Source organism: Kogia breviceps, chromosome 12, assembly GCF_026419965.1.
Source record: "Kogia breviceps isolate mKogBre1 chromosome 12, mKogBre1 haplotype 1, whole genome shotgun sequence".
Classification (NCBI taxonomy): Eukaryota; Metazoa; Chordata; class Mammalia; order Artiodactyla; family Physeteridae; genus Kogia; species Kogia breviceps.
This window is the reverse complement of record NC_081321.1, coordinates 16572854-16594200: the sequence shown is the minus strand read 5'-3', so window position 1 is coordinate 16594200 and position 21347 is coordinate 16572854. Positions and strand designations below refer to the sequence as shown.

General features: G+C 36.9%; 1 pseudogene; it reads left to right on the top strand.

The window, feature by feature from the left end:
• Positions 1–1024: 1024 nt before the first annotated feature.
• On the top strand, positions 1025–20294 carry LOC131766843 (small ribosomal subunit protein uS3m pseudogene; annotated as a pseudogene).
• Positions 20295–21347: the final 1053 nt, after the last annotated feature.

The window sequence follows — 21347 nt, the reverse complement described above, 5'->3', positions numbered from 1 at the left end:
TGCGAATTTTTATTTTTATTAGCTCCAACTGGAGAATTGCACTGATGTATCATGAGTAAGGATGACCTCTGTTTGATTTTAATTAGACTTTGGTCAAATGAAAATGGCTAAAGGATTAAGTCATTCCATAACAAAGAAAAGTAATTTTTTATATGAAAGATTTTTATATGGAAGAGGACACTGGTCACATATGCTTTATAGAGAGTATTTGACCAAGTTTATACAACATTGTGCATCTAAACTGTAAGTAACACAGGAAGTTAAGGAGTGCTTCCTGGATTTTGTTTCTGTAGAATTCACTTTTAGCTATTTTAACAAGGACAAATGATCCAAAATGATCCAATGATCCAAAGTGACAGATGTTCAAACAGTACTCTGTGTTTGGCTTTGTGATGTTTTATGCCCTCTTCTGGGGTAAAAACCTTGTTTAGGTTCAATATAACTTGTACCTGAAGCAACGGGCAGCATGGCTTAAAAATCTACATGGAAAATAACTAGGAAAATCCTAGAACTCTGAATTTGCCAAAAATATTCTGAGATTAGTCAAAAGATTTACAGGAATGTTACAGATAATTTCAAATAGAAATGATATCAATAACATTTCTTCTTGTCGGCAACTATGGTAGGTTGTAATTTTATTATATACCACCTCCTATTTCTCTGTTTTGAAAATCAGCCACCTCGAGTTTTCATTTCTATGTTTAAAAATACTGACTTTGTGAAGTTTTTAACTGATAAATTCTTGTTAGGAGGGACCTAAGAGGAAAAAAATGTTACAGTCCACTGAAAACTTCAGGAAATACTTACTGTGTTGTATAAAAACTTTCCCACCAGAACCAGGTAATAACTGCTCTCTGTCTGGAGCGTTTCAAAGATCAAGAGCTATAAGGACGTTTGTGGGAACTTAAGGATGAGCATGTGGAGGGATAGGTCTTAAGAACAATACTGTGCTTTTTATTTCTTCATCTTCCCAGTGTAGAGGTCTCCTCTGAGATGATCTGATTTTAGTGGGCACACAGCACGGATGGAAGTGTGCAGACAACTCCGAGGCACCTGCAACATAGGTCAAGCCTCTTACAAAGTGAGCAGTAACAACAACTAAATACAGGTAGCACTTTTGACAACTTCAGTGAATTGAGTGCTGGGACAAGGAAGAGGCAAGTCAAAAGGAGGAAAAACGCAGTCCCCACGCTCTCCGGATACAAAGGGTCAGAGAAGTCTCTGCCCTTGGCCTTGGCTTTCCAGCACTCTATCTCTGTCCACTACCAAGGAAGCTGGCCTGGCTCCGGGGTCGAGCTAGTAGCCTTGTGACTAGAGAGTTGGTGTGGAAATTTGCTGAGATGCTTAAACTTGTGCTCTCTAAATTTGGGTGTCTTGTGACAGAATTCTGGTCATCCTGACCTGATTATGGCCTTGCCAGTGTTTATTAAAAATAGAGCCTTTTTTCTCTACTCTGATGCATTTTCTGAGTTCTTGAAGCTGGGAAGATAGCACATATTCTACTAGTTCTTTAGTAGCCTAGAGAAAGTTCTATAGCCTCTTTGAAAACCCTGGAGACTCATCCAAAGGCATCCTGAAGCCTAGACTGTCTGTTTATAAAATCCTAATATGAAGCCACAGTATTTAGGTTGAGCACCATAAAATTCCTATTTTGTAAGTGAAAGGAGATTTGTGTGAATCTGCAATTGCTATAACCTTTTTTCTTCCTAGCATAAGAAAATGGATACTACTGGCTTTACCCTCAGCCTAGGCTTCTCTGAAGTTTTTACCTACATCCTAGGGGTGAGAGATTGAAATAAATACATGAATGGAAAACTCATTCAAACATAACACAAAAATTCTGCTTGTCATTGCAATAAAGAAAAAATATATGCTTCTGTCTCCTTCTGATTTTCTAGTGCCAGCATTTCTGATTTCTTCCATCTCTAACAAATAAGGAGTAAATAACTTACAATAAATTGACTTACAATACCTGTGAGCATTTGTATGATAGCCAAAACCCATAACTATAACTTTTTAAAGCACAAAAGAGGAATTATATTTTGGTTATGGTCACTAATTTACCTACCTCCTGTGTTTGTATTGATCTCTACATTGTGCTAAAATTCTTTCTGATTTGCTTTCCTATTGAATCTGTGGGATAGAATCAATGATGCGAAGCTATCTGGGAGTTTTATAGAATAGTATCTAAATATATTGATCATGTCTCTTTCTGCCTCTATGTAATTAGATTTTCTCCAGTTATTTGTCATTTTAAAAGCTTATGTTTCACATGATACCAATAAACATCTAAGAGATGTGATTTTTATCCAGGGCAGAGAAAGTCAGGAGATAGATATGTCTAGTTTTCTCTACATAGTAAGAGAAATGGAAAATTGTAATCTTAAAAAAGAGGTTTAACCAAAATGAAAAAGATACAGATAAAAATCAGGGCTTTAATGGAGAGGGACCACTGGGAAGGATCTTAGCGTGCAGCAAAGAGAGAGCACAGAGGCTGCTGTCCTTGTGTCAGCCTCAAGAACCCTTTCAAAACATTTTAAAGGAAATACATTGTCATGCAGTTGTTATGGCTAATGATGGAAAGACACTAGAGAAAGCAGCGTGAGACTGTGAGATGCTTAGGGAAGAAAGCAGAAGTGGCACTTATTTACCTACTTGGACCCTCGCGGTCTAAATGCTACCCCCCTTTCTGCCCTCTCCAAGTTGGGCTTTGCTTGGTGTCTGAGGCTGAATATGCAAACACTCCCATTCTCACACCCCTCTTCCATCTCCACTTTGATGCGTACTCCCAAAATAAGATTATTTAGATTTTTTTTTTTTTTTTTTTTTTTTTTTTTGCCGTACGCGGGCCTCTCACTGTTGCGACGGGCTTGCGGAGCACAGGCTCTGGATGCGCAGGCTCAGCGGCCACGGCTCACGGGCCCAGCCGCTCCGCGACATGTGGGATCCTCCCGGACCGGGGCACGAACCCGTGTCCCCTGCATCGACAGGCGGACTCTCAACCACTGCGCCACCAGGGAAGCCCTGAGATTATTTAGATCTCTTGTCATGATGCAGCAACGATAGTGGGAAGTGTTACCTTGAACTTGACCCTTTGAAACATGATCACCCTATACTATGCATAGTTAGCTTTAGTCCACTGCTTCCAAAATTATACCTCAGTGAAAGGCTTTTATATTCATGATTACTTAGGCAGACATAGATGTATTTTCTCCTCTGTGTTCTAATGTAAACACACACACACACACCCCTTGCATTAGTTATGCCCATTGAAAAGAAAAAGATGGCTGACCTGGGGGGGCACGCAGAGGGTGCCTTAACTTTTTCTGGCTTGTTTCCCACTTCCTTGTGTATTTCCTTCGTGTACCCCATCACTCTAGAGGTGTAACCATGTTTGTTCCAAGTTGTATCTTTATCATCAGCAAGAACTCTTACAAGTGTAGTGAATGTGACTATCTTATAAAAATGCACAATAGTATATAGGCCTTGGAGACGTCTGATAACAGTATGTAAATATCCTTTGTTGAAGTAGTAGAACCTTCTCATAGGGAACGCCTTAGGTGATAGCCACAGGAGGACACATAGACTAAAAATGTTTGTTTTTCCAGCAAATTCTAGCATTCGTGGAATCAAGGAAACAGTTTTTTTTGTTTGTTTCTCATTCATTCTTTAGCACCAATCCTTTGGGCTTTCTTGTTGGTAGGTTACTAGAGACAACTCTTTCATAATATATAGGATTCACAATTTGTGATGATTGATGGCCACTGGGATACATCAAAGTCAGAGACACTAGAAGGAAGGGGGCGAGAACGGACAAGGAGAGATCCACTGAAAACTTGCCTAAATTTTTAAAAGTCTGGAACATGATTAGAACTCCAGTTAACCATACAACATAGTTAGTCTGAAAAGCTTTGAAAAAGAAAGTTTCTCTTTAACTCAACGATTGCACATTATATAGTATTCCACATGTATGCAAGCTGTTTTTCAAAAGCAAATTTGCAGAGACTGGGGCTAAGAAAAAAATAGAAAAATTCAAATATTCTTCCTCGTACAGTAGGCTAAAAGTCCATAGATGCAGTAATTCTGGAAAAGATGTTAGATTAGACCATAAAATTGAAATCACTTTTGCAGTGTACCTGGAATTACTTCTTCCTAATAAAACCGAACTCCACTGGCAGTAGGTGTGGGGAAAAATCTGTGCTCGTCATTTCTTCTTTTTTTAGTTTCATAGAATATGTAGCAGGTAAGAAAAAACTTTAATTGGTACTTTTTATAGTATGACTTGAGAAAACAGTATCTCTGTTGGTTCTGCTGAGTTGTTCTTTCCACAGAATTTAAATGCAATGTCATAGGAGGAGGTTTGCTGTAAAAACATGTCTTTTTCTTTGCTGTGTTCATTGTAATTATGGCTGGTACTGGGAAGGTTCAGTAAGTCTCAATTTCTCTACCTCCCTTACTTGGAGAAATTTTGGAAATGTACCCTGTGAATAAAATGATTTTTTTTATAGCTTGTGAAGTCTTTTTACTTCCCAGAAGCGTGTGGGTAATTCTATTTCCTTTTCTTTTCTTCCTTTATTTTGTCATATCAGCTACACTGATATTTTTTTTCTTCTGGGTGAAAACTCATGCTACTTCGAAAATTATTTTAGAAATACAGAATTATAAATGCTATGAATAGGATATAAGGACATTATTCGTACTTCTTATGCAGGTGAAAGACACTATCTACTGGGGAAAGTAGAAAGAAAACTGAACATTTATTTAACACGGTATATGTACATGAGCCTACTTTTTCCAGGGATAACATTTTTCCTGCATGCAATGAGTCAATATCGGTATGTGTGCCCTAGAGATACTTTAATAAATTTCTAACAGGATTCAAAATATTTAGGTTCAGTGACTTTGACAAGCCCAAGTGTGCCTTCTTGTCTGAATTATTTAGATAATTGCTTCAAACTCCCATTTACCTTGAACTCTCGTGGCCCCATTCTGCCACTTTCTCAAGAGGGAGAGATATCAGAAAAAGTCACCTTGGTCCATCCTTTACCATACATTTCTCCTCAGAAATTGGTCAAGGTGCTTTGTGCAGATCTCCTTATTAATTCTCTGAACTTCATTCTCACATAACAGCTTTTTTGGACTAAAGCTATTTTAGGAAAGGACATTCTATTACCTAATGTTAAATCTTCATGAGGTTTAGCTGAATCATTTGGGGGAAAAGGGCAGAGCTCCAGCATAAATGTGGGTTGCTCTAATCTGTTCTCAGATCACATGAGGAAAATAGATTTCACTTGTTTTCACCAACTATCATTAAGTAAAAAAAATCTAGATATTACTGAGTCCTGCTGTTCTACTTTATTTTGGTTTAAGCATTCAAAAACACATATTAAGAATCCAAAGGCATTAATTACTCAAGAATTCCTAAACCTAAAAGAAGTGTAATTACGAGTCACAGTTTATATTTTTGCTTGAAAACTTATTATTTGGATATACAGTTAGATTCTTGATGGTATGAAGGACTCAAGATGTAGGATGATTGAATTGAATCTTGTGAAGTTTATTGTGAGTGATCAGGAAACCACGGGATGAAATTGGGGCCATATCTGTTTATGCTTGACATGTGTAATTCTGAGACGTATTAACTAGTTTCTAGGATTTTGAAAGTACAGGAAAACAAATCCTTTACTTCTTTTATATGGATAGAAAATTATTTCTTTCCTCCACAAGAGTCATGGTTTCCAGGCATGAATTCAAAAATCAACCTCAATATTTGGGAACTTTGTCATCATAAACAATGCAATCAAAAGTTACATTACAAAACAATCAAGAGTTTATTGATCTCAAGATACACTTCGATTAAGAAGTTTCTGACCTTTGTGTGTAGAGGAAAAGGGGGCAGTAAGAATGGAGCATGAGAGTTCATTTGGTCGGTCAGCTGTAATCAACACGCCACCAGGTGGATTACTGATCTATTTGGAAATGGTATTATTTACTTATTTGTTTATTTTTAACACAATTCCTCTTATTCTGATTCAAACTCATTATCTTTTATCAAGAACATAACAGTGTAAGTTTACTTGGCAGTCTCTCATACAAAATGTATTTCAGAGTAACCTCAAACAGTCTTTTTTTTTAACATCTTTATTGGAGTATAATTGCTTTGCAATGAATGGTGTGTTACTTTCTGCTTTATAGCGAAGTGAATCAGTATATGTATACACACATCCCCATATCCTCTTCCTCTTGCGTCTCCCTCCCTCCCTCCCTATCCCACCCCTCTAGGTGGTCACAAAGCACCGAGCTGATCTCCATGTGCTACGCGGCTGCTTCCCACTAGCTATCTATTTTATATTTGGTAGTGTATATATGTCCATGCCACTCTCTCACTTCATCCCAGCTTACCCTTCCCCCTCCCTGTGTCCTCAACTCCATTCTCTATGTCTGCGGCGTCTTTATTCCTGTCCTGCCCCTAGGTTCTTCAGGACCTTTTTTTTTTTAGATTCCATATATATGTGTTAGCATACAGTATTTGTTTTTCTCTTTCTGACTTAGTTCACTCTGTATGACAGACTCTAGGTCCACCCACCTCACTACAAATAGCTCAATTTTGTTTCTTTTTATGGCTGAGTAATATTCCATTGTATATATGTGTCACATCTTCTTTATCCATTCATCTGTCGATGGACATTTAGGTTGCTTCCATGTCCTGGCTATTGTAAATAGAGCTGCAATGAACATTGTGGTACATGACTCTTGTTGAATTATGGTTTTCTCAGGGTATATGCCCAGTAGTGGGATTGCTGGGCCATATGGTAGTTCTATTTTTCGTTTTTTGAGGAACCTCCATACTGTTCTCCATAGTGGCTGTATCAATTTACATTCCCACCAGTAGTGCAAGAGGGTTCCCTTTTCTCCACACCCTCTCCAGAATTTATGGTTTGTAGATTTTTTGATGATGGCCATTCTGACTGGTGTGAGGTGATACCTCATTGTAGTTTTGATTTGCATTTCTCTAATGATTAGTGATGTTGAGCATCCTTTCATGTGTTTGTTGGCAATCTGTATATGTTTATATTGGTCCATGCTATTACTGCCTGGGCACTCAGCAGTGGTGGAAGCCAGATTATTGATTCCATGCATAACCTCCATAACCTGCTAGCAAAACAACTCTGTGTAGAAGCCTATAGAGAAAGTAGTGGGGTAACTGAGAAAAGAGATTAACAGGTATCTATTCAACATACTGTTTTGCCTCGATCTCTTATAAAGGTTAAGACTGAGATAGGACAGTTAATGCCTTGCAAGGTCAAGCGTGGTTATCAGTGCTTTCCATCATGGAGATGCAGCAATTTGTTCTCACTGAAATAGACACTTATTCTGGATTTGTCTTTCCTGTCTTCAATGCTTCTGCCATCACCACCATGACTTATGTACACCACCATCTACAGAAGGACTTATGTACCATATTGGCATATACAACACACAATATCCTTTTGACCAAGGACACATTTTACAGCAAAAGAAGTATAGAAAGGAGCTTTTGCTTATGGAATTAACAAGTATTGCTCTTTACCATATCATGGAGAACATTCATTCTCAATGGGAGTGATACTGCCTCCACAAAAGGCAAAAGATTGTTTTAAGGGGCAAAAAAATCTTAGATATTACAATGATTAGGGGCAAAAATTTTTTTAATTTCCTTGGAATAAGGGTGGGAGGGGGAATAATGAAAAAAGTTTGAGAAACACTGACCTAAAAGCAGTTGCCTTACAGAAAGCTGGCAGGGCCTAACAGAGATTCCCTTTAAGGACCATCTGAGAGACAGTATCTTAGGAAGTTGTGGTACCATCTTACAAGACGTGGTGTATGCTTTGGACAATAACCAGTTTCTCTTATATCTAGATATTTGGATCGTATTTAGAATATTTGGATCTGGGAACAAAGGAATGGAAGTAGAAGTGGCCCCCGTAAATTGTGATATGTAGTGCTTGTATTACTTTTTAATTCAAAATATTTTCTAATTCCCTTGTGATTCTTCTTTAATGCATGGGTTTTTAGAAGTGTATATTTTAATTTCCAAATATGTGTAGTGTTTACTAGTATCTTTTTGGTATCTCTTTCTGACTTAATTCTGTCATGATCAGAAAATATACTATGTATGATTTAAATTTTTTGAAATTTATTGAGCCTTGTTTTATGGCCCAGCTTCCAGGAGCACAGTTGTTGGCAGGAGTGTGCTAAAAATGTTTACTAGGTCAAGTGTATCCTTACTGATAGTTTTTTTCGGTTTGCTCTTTCAATTACAGAGAAAAGAAATGTTAAAGTCTCCAAATGTATGCCCATTCCTTTTTCAGTTCTGTGCATTTGAGCTTTACGTACTTTGCAATTCTCTTGTAAACTACATACACTGAGGAGTCTGACTCCAGGTCAAACGACTGTCTGATCCTTCATGCCCTGACCACAGGTCATTCCAAGGCTTTGCCCAGCAGGCCTCGTGGGGAGAAAGTGGTCCTGGCCACATCAGGTTTGTACAGAGCTGATGCATTCATTTTCTGGAGTGAATTGCAGTCAGGGGCTCATGACCTCCTGGGACAACCATTCTCAGATGCATGTCTGCATTCCTAGCCCAATACATATCCTCCTAATCAGGGGTCTGGGTTAAGGCACTTTTCTGCGCTTTAACTCAATGCCTTTCTACACCTAGCCCTTCTCTCTCTCCCTCCTCCTGGCCCATAGGTACATACAGAGGCAGAAGCCTTTTGTTTAGGGCTCCTTGGTAGTGAGATGACTCCCCCATCCGCACTGCATCCATCTGTCTCTCGTCCAGTGCCATCCCACGAGGAAAAAGGAAACCCTTAGGAACTGGCACTTGTTTTTGCCTCTAGTTTGCGATGACACAATAAGTGAATAAAGGCTTGCTTGCTACTTTCAAGTTGGTTCATTGTCCTAATTGATCACCTCGGGCGCTGATTGCTTGAGAAATAGTTTTTAAAACTGTTATATTTTCTTCATGAATTGACCATTTATTACAGGTTTCCCTGCTATCCAAAAGCACAGCATTCTTACGAAACCTTTTGTAACCAGAAATGGCATGAAGTGAAGAAGCAATTCCCTTAGGACACATCTTGAAAACAGATGCACAAAATAAATTGAGATAAAGCTCAGATGCTCACAGACATAGTTCAAAGCTATGGCAGCTTGATGCTGAGATGTTGAGTGTAGTTCCTGGAGAAGGATCTTGGAGGTGCCACTGTCAGTGCCCGGGGTGTGGGCAGCCTCTATAATGGTTCACTGCAAAACAAAAGGAAGCAGCTGCATGGCACAGGGAGATCAGCTGGGTACTTTGCGACCACCTAGAGGGGTGGGATAAGGAGGGTGGGAGGGAGACACAAGAGGCAGGGGATATGGGGATATACGTATGCATGTAGCTGACTCACTTTGTTATACAGCAGAAACTAACACAACACTGTAAAGCAATTATACTCCAATAAAGATGTTAAAAAAAAAAAAGACAAAAGCTGAATGTTATTTTTAGGTTTTGCCTTTTTTTTTTTTTTTTTTGGTAAAAGCAAAAATTCTCTTCAGAATTCCTTCCATTAGCGAAAACAGATACTAATGTATGTCTTTCATAGAAGCAAAATGGTGTAAAGCAAATTTTTGAAAAGTGGAGGATACCTGTATTAACATTTATAACAATATAAATATTATGCTCTAAATAAATACCAAGATAAATATATAAATAGAATGTTTTTCTTTACTTCTGGTCATAAACCTTGTTTTGAAGTCTACTCTGTCTGACATTAATAAACACTCACAAGATTCCTTATGATTACTATTTTCATGGTATATCTTTTTCCATTTTTTTACTTTCCCTATTGCTATATTTATTTTTAAAATGCATCGCTTGTAAACAACTAATAGTTGGGTCTTGTTTAGCTTTGTATCTATTTTGACAATTCTATCCTTTAATTGGAATGTTTAACCCCTTTATACTTAATGTAATTGTTGATATGGCTGGGTTCAAGTCTGCCACCTTGCTATTTGTTTTCTGTTGGATTGCTCTGTTCCTTTTTTCCTTCCATGTTGCTTTCTTGTTTTCTTTTAGATTAATCATGTGTTTTCTTAGTGTCTTATTTATCTCCCTTATTTGATTTCAATCTATGCTTTTATTTTAGTTGTTGCTCCAGGAATTATAATATGTACCTTTAATCATAGTATAATTTGAATTAATATACCACCTTACATATAATATTAGAAGTTTGCAATAGTATAAGTCACTTTACTCTGTCTCTCCTGTCCTTTTTTTCCTATTGTTGTGTGTTGTCAAGTAAATGTTTACGTTCCCCCAAAATTCATACATTGGAACTCTACCTACAATGTGATGGTATTAGGACATGGGGCTTTTGATAGTAATTAGGATTCAATGAGGTCATGAGGGTGGAGCCTCATGAATGGGATTAGTGCACTTATAAGAGCCACCAGAGAGTTTGCTTCCTCTCTCTGCTATCATATGAAGACACAACAAGAAATTAGAAATCTGAAACCTGGAAGAGAGGCCTCACCAGAACTTGACCATGGTAGCACACTGATCTCAGACTTCCAGCCTACAGAAATGTGAGAAGTAATTTTTTTGTTGTTTATAAGCCACCCAGTCTATGGTACTTTGGTATAGTGGCTCAAACTGACATGAAGACATATCTTATTACCATGTATTTTATAAACCCTGTAATACAGTATTGCTGTTTTGCTTAGTCTTTCAAAGAAATTGGGATATTAAAATATACTTTGCTTGTTTACCCCCATGTACTAATTTCATGTTTTATCATCCTTTCTGTAGAACTGGTGTCATTTCTCAACAGCTTGATGAAATTCCTTTAGCTTTTCTGGTAGTGCTGGCAGTAAAATCCCTCACAGCTTTTGTTTATCTGAAAATGTCTATAGTTCATTTTCATTTTTGAAAGATGCTTTACTGTGTATAGAAATACAGCTTGACAGTTTTTAACATTTAAACTATGTCATTCCATTGTCTTCTGGTTTGCCTTGTGTTTGATGAGAATTTTGCTAAAATTATTGTTATAGATGTGATTTCAGCTTCTTTTTCACCCTCTAGTTCTTTTAGAATTTTTTTAATCTTTGAGTTTCAGCACTTTGACAGAGGTTTTACCTTTGGCTTTAGCAGCAGCAGTCTCCAGTTCTAGGCATCACCGTAATGTGCAAAACTATGTAAGTTCTTGTGTTTTTCAGCCCCAGCTTAACTAACCTTTTCACATCAAAATGGTTCTTATGGTGGTTTAGTAAGAAGGGAGATGTCAGGCCAAGTAAATTATTGTTGCACCTGAGGATTTTTCCAGTCCCTTCTGCTCCGCTTGCTAATAGCTTGACAGGTTTATTATTATTGTTGTTATTATTATTATTATTATTTAATAGATAAGCTACCCAAGATCTGTGTGGGACATGGACATTACACTTTAGTTAAACCAAAATTAGGTTGCTAATAAAAACAATTTTATTTGGGGGTATTTTATGTACCACACAATTAACCCATTGTAAATGTACAGTTTGATGATTTTTAGTAAAATTTATAGTTGTGAAACCATTATCAGAGTCCAATTTTATAACCCTTCTATCATCCCACAATGTTTCCTAATTCCAGTAGTCAACCCTGGCTCTCAGCCCTAACCCCAGACAACTGTGGATCTGCTTTCAGCCTCTATAGTTTTGCCTTTTCTGGAAACTTTATATAAATGGAATAGTACAGTATTCAGTCATTTATGTCTGACTTCTTTCATTTATTAGAATGTTTTTGAGATTCATCCTTGTCATTGCATGTATCAATAGTTTGTTCCTTGTTCCTATAATATATATATATATTGTATGCACATCCTTTTTCAGATATAATATTTGCAAATATTTTTCCTTATTTGAATTATTTCTTCATTTTATTAATGTTGTCTCTTGAAAATAAAAAAAATTTCAGGGCTTCCCTGGTGGCGCAGTGGTTGAGAATCCGCCTGCCGATGCAGGAGACACGGGTTCGTGCCCTGGTCCGGGAGGATCCCACATGCCGCGGAGCGGCTGGGCCCGTGAGCCATGGCCGCTGAGCCTGCGCGTCCGCAGCCTGTGCTCCGCAATGGGAGGGGCCGCAACAGTGAGAGGCCCACATACCGCAAAAAATAAAAAATATTTTTAAAAAATAAAAAAATTTCATTTTTACGAAGTTGATTTTATGTTTTTCCTTAAAGATAGTGTTTTTGATGTCATCTGCAAGTGAAGACACATGTATTCCTTTCTTTCAATAAGCATGTCTTTAATTTTATTCTTGCCTTACTGAACTGGCTAGAACCACAAGCAAAATGTTGAATAGAAATGCTGAGAATAGACATCTTTGCCTTATTCCTGTTATTAAATAAAAACATTTCATCTTTCAGCATTAATACAATACTAGCTCTAGTTTTTTTTGTATATTCTACTTATTAGAGTGAAAAATTTGAATTCTATTCCTAGTTGTTTGAGAGTTGTTACCATGGATGACTATTGCTACTTACAAATGCATTATTGTGTACCTATTGAGATGAACAACTTTATTTTCTTTATTTTATTAATGTGGTGTATTTAATTAATCAAGTTTAAGATATTACACCAGGGCTTCCCTGGTGGCGCAGTGGTTGAGAATCCGCCTGCCGATGCAGGAGACACGGGTTCGTGCCCTGGTCCGGGAAGATCCCACATGCCGCGGAGCAACTAAGCCCGTGAGCCATGGCCGCTAGGCCTGCGCGTCCGGAGCCTGTGCTCCGCAACGGGAGAGGCCACAATAGTGAGAGGCCCGCATACCGCAAAAAAAAAAAAAAAAAAAAGATATTACACCAACCTTGCATAACTGTGATAAACTCCACTTTTTCATGTCATTTAAAGTTTTTATGTGTTTCAGGATTTGGTTTGCTAATATTTTAGTAAGAATTTTATTTCCATGTTCATTAGGAATGCGTTCACTGGAATGTTTGCTTCCTTGTGATATCTTTGTCTGGCTTTGATATTAGGGTAAAACTGACTTCATAAAATAAGTTAGGATGTGTTTCTACCTCTGCTTTCTGAAAGCAGAGTGGTACAGCAACTATGGAAAACAGTACAGAGGTTCTTTAAAAAACTAAAAATAGAGCTACCATATGATCCAGCAATCCCACTCCTGGGCATATATCTGGAGAAAACCATAATTTGAAAAGATGCATGCACCCCAATGTTCATTGCAACACTATTTACAATACCCAGGACATGGAAGCAACCTAAATGTCCATTGACAGATGAATGTATATAGAAGATGTGGTACATATATACAATGGAATGTTACTCAGCCATTAAAAAAAAAAACCAAAGCGAAATAATGCCATTTTCAGTGACATGGATGGACCTAGAGACTGTCATACTGAGTGATGTATAAATCAGACAGAGAATGACAAATATATGATATCACTTATATGTGGAATCTAAAAAAATGGTTCAAATGAACTTATTTACAAAAGAGAAATAGAGTCACAAGTGTAGAAAACAAACTTATGGTTACCAAGGGGAAAAGGGGTGGGGAGGGATAAATTGGGAGATTGGGATTGACATATACACACTGCTATATATAAAATAGATAACTAATAAGAACTTAATAACTAATAAGGAATGCTACTCAATACTCTGTAATGACCTCTATGGAAAAAGAATGTAAAAAAGAGTGGATATATGTATAACTGATTCACTTTGCTGTACCACAGAAACTAACACAACATGTAAGTCAACTATACTCCAATAAAAATTAGTTTAAAATAAATAAATAGATAAATAAATAAATACAAATAAAATAATTTGAAAGGAAAAACAAAACTCTTCTTTTAAAAAATTACAGGAAACCCAAAATTACCAAATTCACCTACCAATATTTGACAAGTTTAAAATTAATGCAGAAATCTAGCAAGGTTACCAGATATAAGATCAACATGTGAAAGTCAATTTTATTTTTTATCAGTACTACTTTCTAACAGCTAGAAAATGCAATTTGAAAAATAAAATTACTTTATTTCATAGCAACAAAAATAATGAAATTTCAGTCCATGACAAATACAACAAAAATTTCAGAGGTCTTTTACAAAGTAATTATAAAATTTATTGACAGTAAAGAAGATCTACATTAATTGAGAGATGCACTATATTCATGAACAAAAAGATTCAATATCTTAAAGATGTCATTGCTCCTAAAATTGATCTAGACCTAGAGAGTTTGTGGTGTAACTTAACTTGTAATTTATATGGAAAAAGAAAGAATCAAGAATAGCCAAGGCAACTCAAGTTAGTTTTCAATGAGCTTCTCCTTTAACCATTAAGATACATGGGCATGAAATGCATCAGAAATCAAACTACTGTGTGAGTTATGGGTAGCTGTTGACACCAATTCCAAGTAACTTTTAGCTAGCTCACCATTAACTCAACCATTATCCATCCAATTATTTTGCCATTTATACATAATGTGCTTTTGGAGAAGATCTCATTGTTAGATTTCATGTTGTGGCTTAAATATATGGAGATAGTTGTTCAGTCATCAGTAATTATGCATATTATCATAGTGACATGCTGATTTTTTCAGTTTATTGAGAAATAATTGATATACATCACTGTATAAGTGTATACATACAGCATGATGGTTTGATTTGCATATATTGTGAAATAATTAAAATAAGTTCAGCTAACATCCATCTCCTTATATAGACACAATAAGAAGACAAGAAGAAAGGAATATAATTTTTCTCCTTGTGATGAGAACTCTTAGGATTTACTGTCTTAATTTTCCTATATATCATACAATGGTGTTAGCTATAGTCATATGTTGTATGTTACATACTTGGTACTTACTTATCTTATAACTGGAAGTTTGTAGCTTTTGACCACCTTCCTCCAATTCCCCCTCCCCCTCCCCTCCACCTTTGGTAACCACAAATCTGATCTCTTTCTCTAAGAGTTTAGTTTTCTAGGTTTTTATGGGGTTTTTTTAGATTCCATATGTAAGTGAGATCATATAGTATTTGTTTTTCTCTATTTGACTTATTTCACTTAGCATAATGCCTTCAAGGTCCATCTGTGTTCTTGCAAATGGTAGGGTTTCCTCGTTTTTGTTGTTGTTTTTATGGCTGAATAACATTCCATATATATATGTATATATATATCATTATATATATATAACATTCCATCATACATATATATATACATGTGTGTATATATATATATATAAACTTCTTTATACCTTCATCCATTGATGGACATTTAGGTTGTTTTTATGTTTTGGCTATTGTAAATAATGCTGCTATGAACACAGGGGTGCAAATATCTTTTCCAGTTAGTGCTTTTGTCACCTCTGGGTATATTCCCAGAAGCAGAATTGCTGGATCATATGGTAGTTCTATTTTTAATTCTTTGAGGATCCTCCACACTGTTTTCCATAGTGGCTGTAGATATGATGATTTTTATTACTTGTGTTCACTATCTTGATCTCTTTAATACTTCTAACATTGTCAATATGATTTTGAAAAGTGTTTCTACCTTGAGATTCGCCAGGATTTTCAATTTACCATTATTACTGTTTCCATTTTTACCTCAAATGAATCATGTATCATTACAAGTAAACCACTTCTGTTCCAAAAAATCAGGAAGGTGCTGACAAGTTAACATGTTACTGATAGTCTGCGCACTGTGCAAATAGGTCACATCAGTCACTCACTACTTTGAAGTTTCTTTTATCTATTCAGAGGGAGAGTTGCAAATTTTCCCACTTCTGGCTGCATTGCTTGGCACATAATAAGCAATCTTTTTGCATGCATCTCAGTAATATCGATTTCTGGGTCTCTTCCCCTCTTAGGCCTTGTAGGAAACTTGTTGTTGTTTTGCAGCACAATCTGGAATTCTTTCAAAAAATAATCAATTTACACTAACTGATTTACATCCCACTGCATAATTTTCTTGCCTTTTTTGCATACACAATAGCTTTATGTTTTAAAGCCAAGTATGGCTCTGTCTCTCTATGTGTATGTGTATGTGTGTGCATGTATAAATATAGATATAGATATGCAGTTAGTGTATCTTAGTATATATCTTTTAAAATATATTCAAACGACAGTTAAATTTAACAAACTTGATAGAAACAATGCTCATAACTGATGTGAGAAGTGCCATAACCAAGTGTGCACACGTGTAGGCAATGGCAACAATGCCATGATTACTGTTTAGCAAAGAGTGACCTTGAAAGGCATCGATAAGATGCTGTTTGACAGCTGTTTGTCAGAAATGTTAAAATGTGAAAAGATGTATCTTAGAATCAATGACACACTTTATCTTCCATTAATGGGTTGAATGAAAAGGCCTTTGGAAAGGAGGCTGAAGCATAGTCGGTGCTGCTATCCTGGAGAATTAATGAGTTTTAATATTCTAAAACTGATCTTTCCCTTCAGAAGAATAAGTCAGAGAGATAAGAAAAGAAAAGCATCTTGAATTAAAGAAGTGAGTCCAAGATCATTCCCTTGAAAACTTGCTTAAATTCCTGTTAATCTGGACTCCTTCACACAGCTCTTTTTTGCACACTAGGGGGCTCTCACACACAACACGTCAAGTGAAATATTGAGAGGCTAGTTTTGTTTTTGTTTTTTTAATGTCATGTTCCCTCAATAAATATTTATTGAGCATGAGTTGTTAGGCATTATACTGAACTTTTTGAGGAGCATAAAATTTACTATGTTCTGTACTCAGCTTGTAGGAGATCTACAATTTGGTAAGGGAGATAAAACATGTATAAAAATTAAAATAAAGGGAGGCATGAGACAAGTGTTGGCAAACTAGAACAAAGAATTATACAAATTCAAAGGAGTAGTGAGCCCTTGCCCAGTTTAAATTTCTCTGACTTGAAAAAAGGGTCATGTCCCTAATGCAGTAGCCAGCCCGTGTTTCAGGCAATCGTCCTCTCTGAGGTTTGCAGGAGGGGTAAGAGGAGAAGCAACCACCTCTCGCTAGTGCCTTCGAGGGGCAGCTGAGGTAGTGCTGGCAGCACGTGCTTATTCTTGTCCTTCTCTCCCTTCTTCCCCTTTTTTCACAGAATTCCTTTCTATCTTTGTCTTCTTTCTTGGGATATTCCAAACCATAATCACCTGGCAGTGACTCTAATATACAGTCTTAATCTTAAGGGTTGCATTGTGGACTAAAGAAGTTGTCCACCCCAGTTTCAGGGTAAATTCTAGAACATGTTTTTCTTCCCAGGTAATTATTGTGGCCATCAACACCTCTTACTAATATGACTGTATGTACATTTTCCAGTGTTGCCAAAATTGCACTGAACTGTTCATAGCCCCCTGAATTAGAGAAGCAAACTGGCAGAGCAGGAGCAGAAATAAGCCTGCAGAAATGCTGACCTCCTTCCATTACCATCATGCATAGGCATTTTTGCCCACTTTCTACCCAGGCTATTTTCTGGCCTTACTTTCTGAGCTCCTAGACACACCCCCAAGCTATAGTCTTTGGGACATTTTGAAGTCTTTCCTGAGAATCCAAGAGGTCTACTCAATTCTAAGAGCCCAAGGGGAAAACAAATTCTCTCCTTTCTCTTTTGGCTTTCCGTCTCAATTGAGAAACTGCTATTTGAAGATTCATTTTAATTATTTATTTAAATATCCAAATTTTAAAGAACCATTGAACTTAAAAAGTTGTAAAAATCCTACTCCCATATAACCTTTACTCAGAGACAACAGTCATTAATGTTTTGCCAGTATCTGCTTTATTTATCTCTCTAATCATGGCCACTATTATTATTGGTGAAATATTTGAGAGTAAACTGCAGACACAATAATCCTTTAATCCCAAATTCTTCAGTGTATATCTCCTAACAACAAAGACATTTTCCTGCATAACCATAGTATAAAGATAATTTCAGAAATTTAATGTTGATATAACAGTATTACCTTACATAAGTTTCTATTTGTATTTTATCAATTGTCCCATTTGTGTCCTTTATAACTTGTTTTGTTTTGTTTTTTTCTGTTCTAAGATCCAGTCTAGGAGCACATATTGTATTTAGTTGTCATAACTCTAGTCTCCTTCAATCTGGAACTATTCCCCTGTCTTTAACATTGAAAAATTTTAAGAGTTCAGATCAATTGAATGTCTCTGAATTGGGGTTTGTCTGATAGCCTCACATGATTAGATTCTGTTAATGCATTTTTTGGCAGGAATGCTACATATTCTGCAACTAATGTATCAAGAGGCATATGATTCCCCTCCTTAGGGCTTGAAACGTTTTTTTCTTCCCTAAGCAATGAGAGTGTTCATTACCCCACAACCTCACCAAAAAAGTGAGTTGTCAAGCTTTTGAATTTATTGCCAATGTAATAGGTAAAAAATGGTATCTTAATATACTTTAAAAAATATTTACTGAAGTAGAATTTAAAAGTAATAACATGAATACATTTTAAGTGCACAGCGTGATGAGTTTTTGACACATGATGTAAGGTACAGACTATGTCCATCACTCTAAAAAGTTTCTTGTTATCCTTCTCAGTAAATTCCCCCAATCCTGGCCCCAGAAAAACACTGTTTGCTTTATGACACTATAGGTTAGTTTTTTGTACTCCAGAATTTCACACAAATGTAATCATATGGTATGTACACATTTGTGTCTGGAAGGAAGAAAATACTGGTAGTATCCCTATGGTAGATTAGAGATTTCTCATTTTTAATATGATCCAATTCATGCTTAATGGCCTGAATATATATAGATTATAAGTAAAACTGAATTCTTCTTATTTTAAATAAAATGCAATTTCTAGTCTGACTTTTAAAATTGGTCTTCTTACTATGCCAATGTACTAATTCCCAAAGAATGGCAGAATTATAGCATCTGTAGGAATCTCAAGACATCATTTTTATAAGTTCTATCCTTACTGTCAAATAACTTTTTGTAAACCTTCTGTGACAAGGATTCTGTACCTTCCAAAGAAATTACTCTCCATTTTAGAGTAAGCTTCTTTCTCCCTTGGGAAGCTATATTGGGATCAGTGGTTAGTTCTTAAAAAGAAAAGAACTCTGAGTACAAAGTTTAACTCTACCTTTCCCAATAAATGTATTCTGAACAAGTGTTGTAAGTGTTATATAGGGGAGGGGTAATGCTGTCATTTATTAAATTGTCTTTTCTCTCAGGGTTCTTGATTTGTCAGGGGGCATATCACGCCAATGATTTTATTAAAGAGTTGATCCCATACCATCTTAACTTTTCACTGTGTCATAGGTGTCTCTTCCAAGGTTTAGGAGAAAAAAAAGTAACTGCATCTTTGATACTTAATTTAGCACTGATTTCACTCTGTGTTAGGGCTGCTTTTAGCAACCTTTGAGACTGTGTATGAGCCTGGTGTACAAACCGAGCTGATGAAATAAAGGAAGATCCACTTGATTTAAACATCTAATAACCCTCGCACAAATCAATCCCTATCATACTTGTATTCAAAGCTAAGCTTCTTGGTTGCTATGAATCAATACACGTGAGAGATTCAAAAGAAGAACAGCAATTAATTGTCAGTACTAGAGAGAAATATTCACTGTTCCGGTATAAAACACTTTCCAAAACTGAACCTCATCTGCATAAAGTGTTATCTCTGATTCAATGGCTAAATGAGGAAATAAACTCCTGATATTTAAAGTCAGTGATGCTTTGATTCAGTTTGCTTTTCAGATGGTACTTTTTTTTTTTTTTTGGTTGATAGAAAATGACACATGGAAAGGACACGGGGAGGAGAGGAGAGTGGCAGGCCGGGAAGGTGGAGAAAATAAGGGCATATTTAGCCCCTGAAAAGACAAACAGTAAAAAATAGATACCTTTAGGGCCCAAGATGGCGGCGCCCATCTTGGCGCTCTAGAACCGGAAGCTGCCGGGAGTCTCGCGAGCCTTGAACGGCTGCGAGGTCGGCGCTAAAAACCGGGCGGCCGGAGTCCGACCGAGCAAGTGGGACGAGCTTGTGACCTGTGAGGAGGTGCACGCACCTCGCTGCATCACCCACCGCAAGGACTGGCTGTCACTGCACCCAGGTAACCTGGATGGGGAGGACCAGGCTACAGAGCGAACGGTGGAAGATTTTCTGTTGGGCGTCTTCCCCGGCTGCCTCCCCGACCGGCTTATTCTAAAGCACCAGGCCAACCAGGTGGAAATCTGTGCCCTGGTCCTGAGGCAGCTGCCTGCGCACAGGTTCTACTTCCTTGTGGGCTACGGTGAGTCTCTGCTGTCCCACTTTTAATAGTGTCCTGTGCATATCCAAACTGTGCCCTCAAAGATTGTGTATATCTAGGACAACTGCCTTTTTTTTTGCATCAGGCTCTAGCCTGCAAAGGACAGAAATTTGTGGAAAAGGACTGAAGTAGAAATAGGGGAAATACATCCCCTCAGACTACTGAGGGGATGTATTTGTCTTCAAAGCGGCTGTTGAATAAATAGACTCTCCCTGTTGTCTTGCCTCTGGGTCTGTGTAGAGAACTAGAATAGGGTTTCTTTGAAGATGCTCCAGCGTTCCCAGGAAGGCTGCCAGTTACCTGAGGTTTAGGTAATAGCTACAGTTCAATGAGTGTCTTGTGCGAGTCACTGTGTCAGGAACTTTGCCTGAAGTTCTTTGTTTTCTCTTAAAATGGAAAGATCCGTTTTTGGAGATTATAAAGCATGTTAATTTTTAAAAATCAAAACAGTAGGGCCATGTATTAAATCATCCATGGAGTTTGTAATTCTACCCCAGAGAGACCCACTGTGAATAATTTGTTGTATTTTATTTCCAGATACACTTTTATCCCCCATAAATACTGTACTGCATATTCATCATTTATTTAAAAAGCTTTTAACTGTGCAAATAATAATAATAATAAGTTTAGAAAGAAAGACACCAACATAATTACATGATATTCTAATAGTATGGCCTTATTAATTTTAAAACTGCTCATTAAATTTCTAAATAAAAAAACCTTTTAAACAATTTATAAAGATAAGTGATTTATCAAATAATTTCAGTAGCATTGGGTCAAGACCCACTTCATACTGAAAACACAGTCACATTAAATAGGAAAGAGTTTGCAGTCATCTTAGATTGTCAGATTCTGGATATTGAAATATCTTCCTCGATAATTTTAACAGCTTCATTGAGGTACACTTGGTATACAGTAAATTGCACATATTTAAAGTATGCAGTTGGCATATGTACACACCTGTGAAAAACATCACCATAACAAGCATATTAATCCCCTTTCTATCTCTGCTTCCTGCCTCTCCCCACCTCCTTCCCAACCCCAGGCAAACACTGATCTAT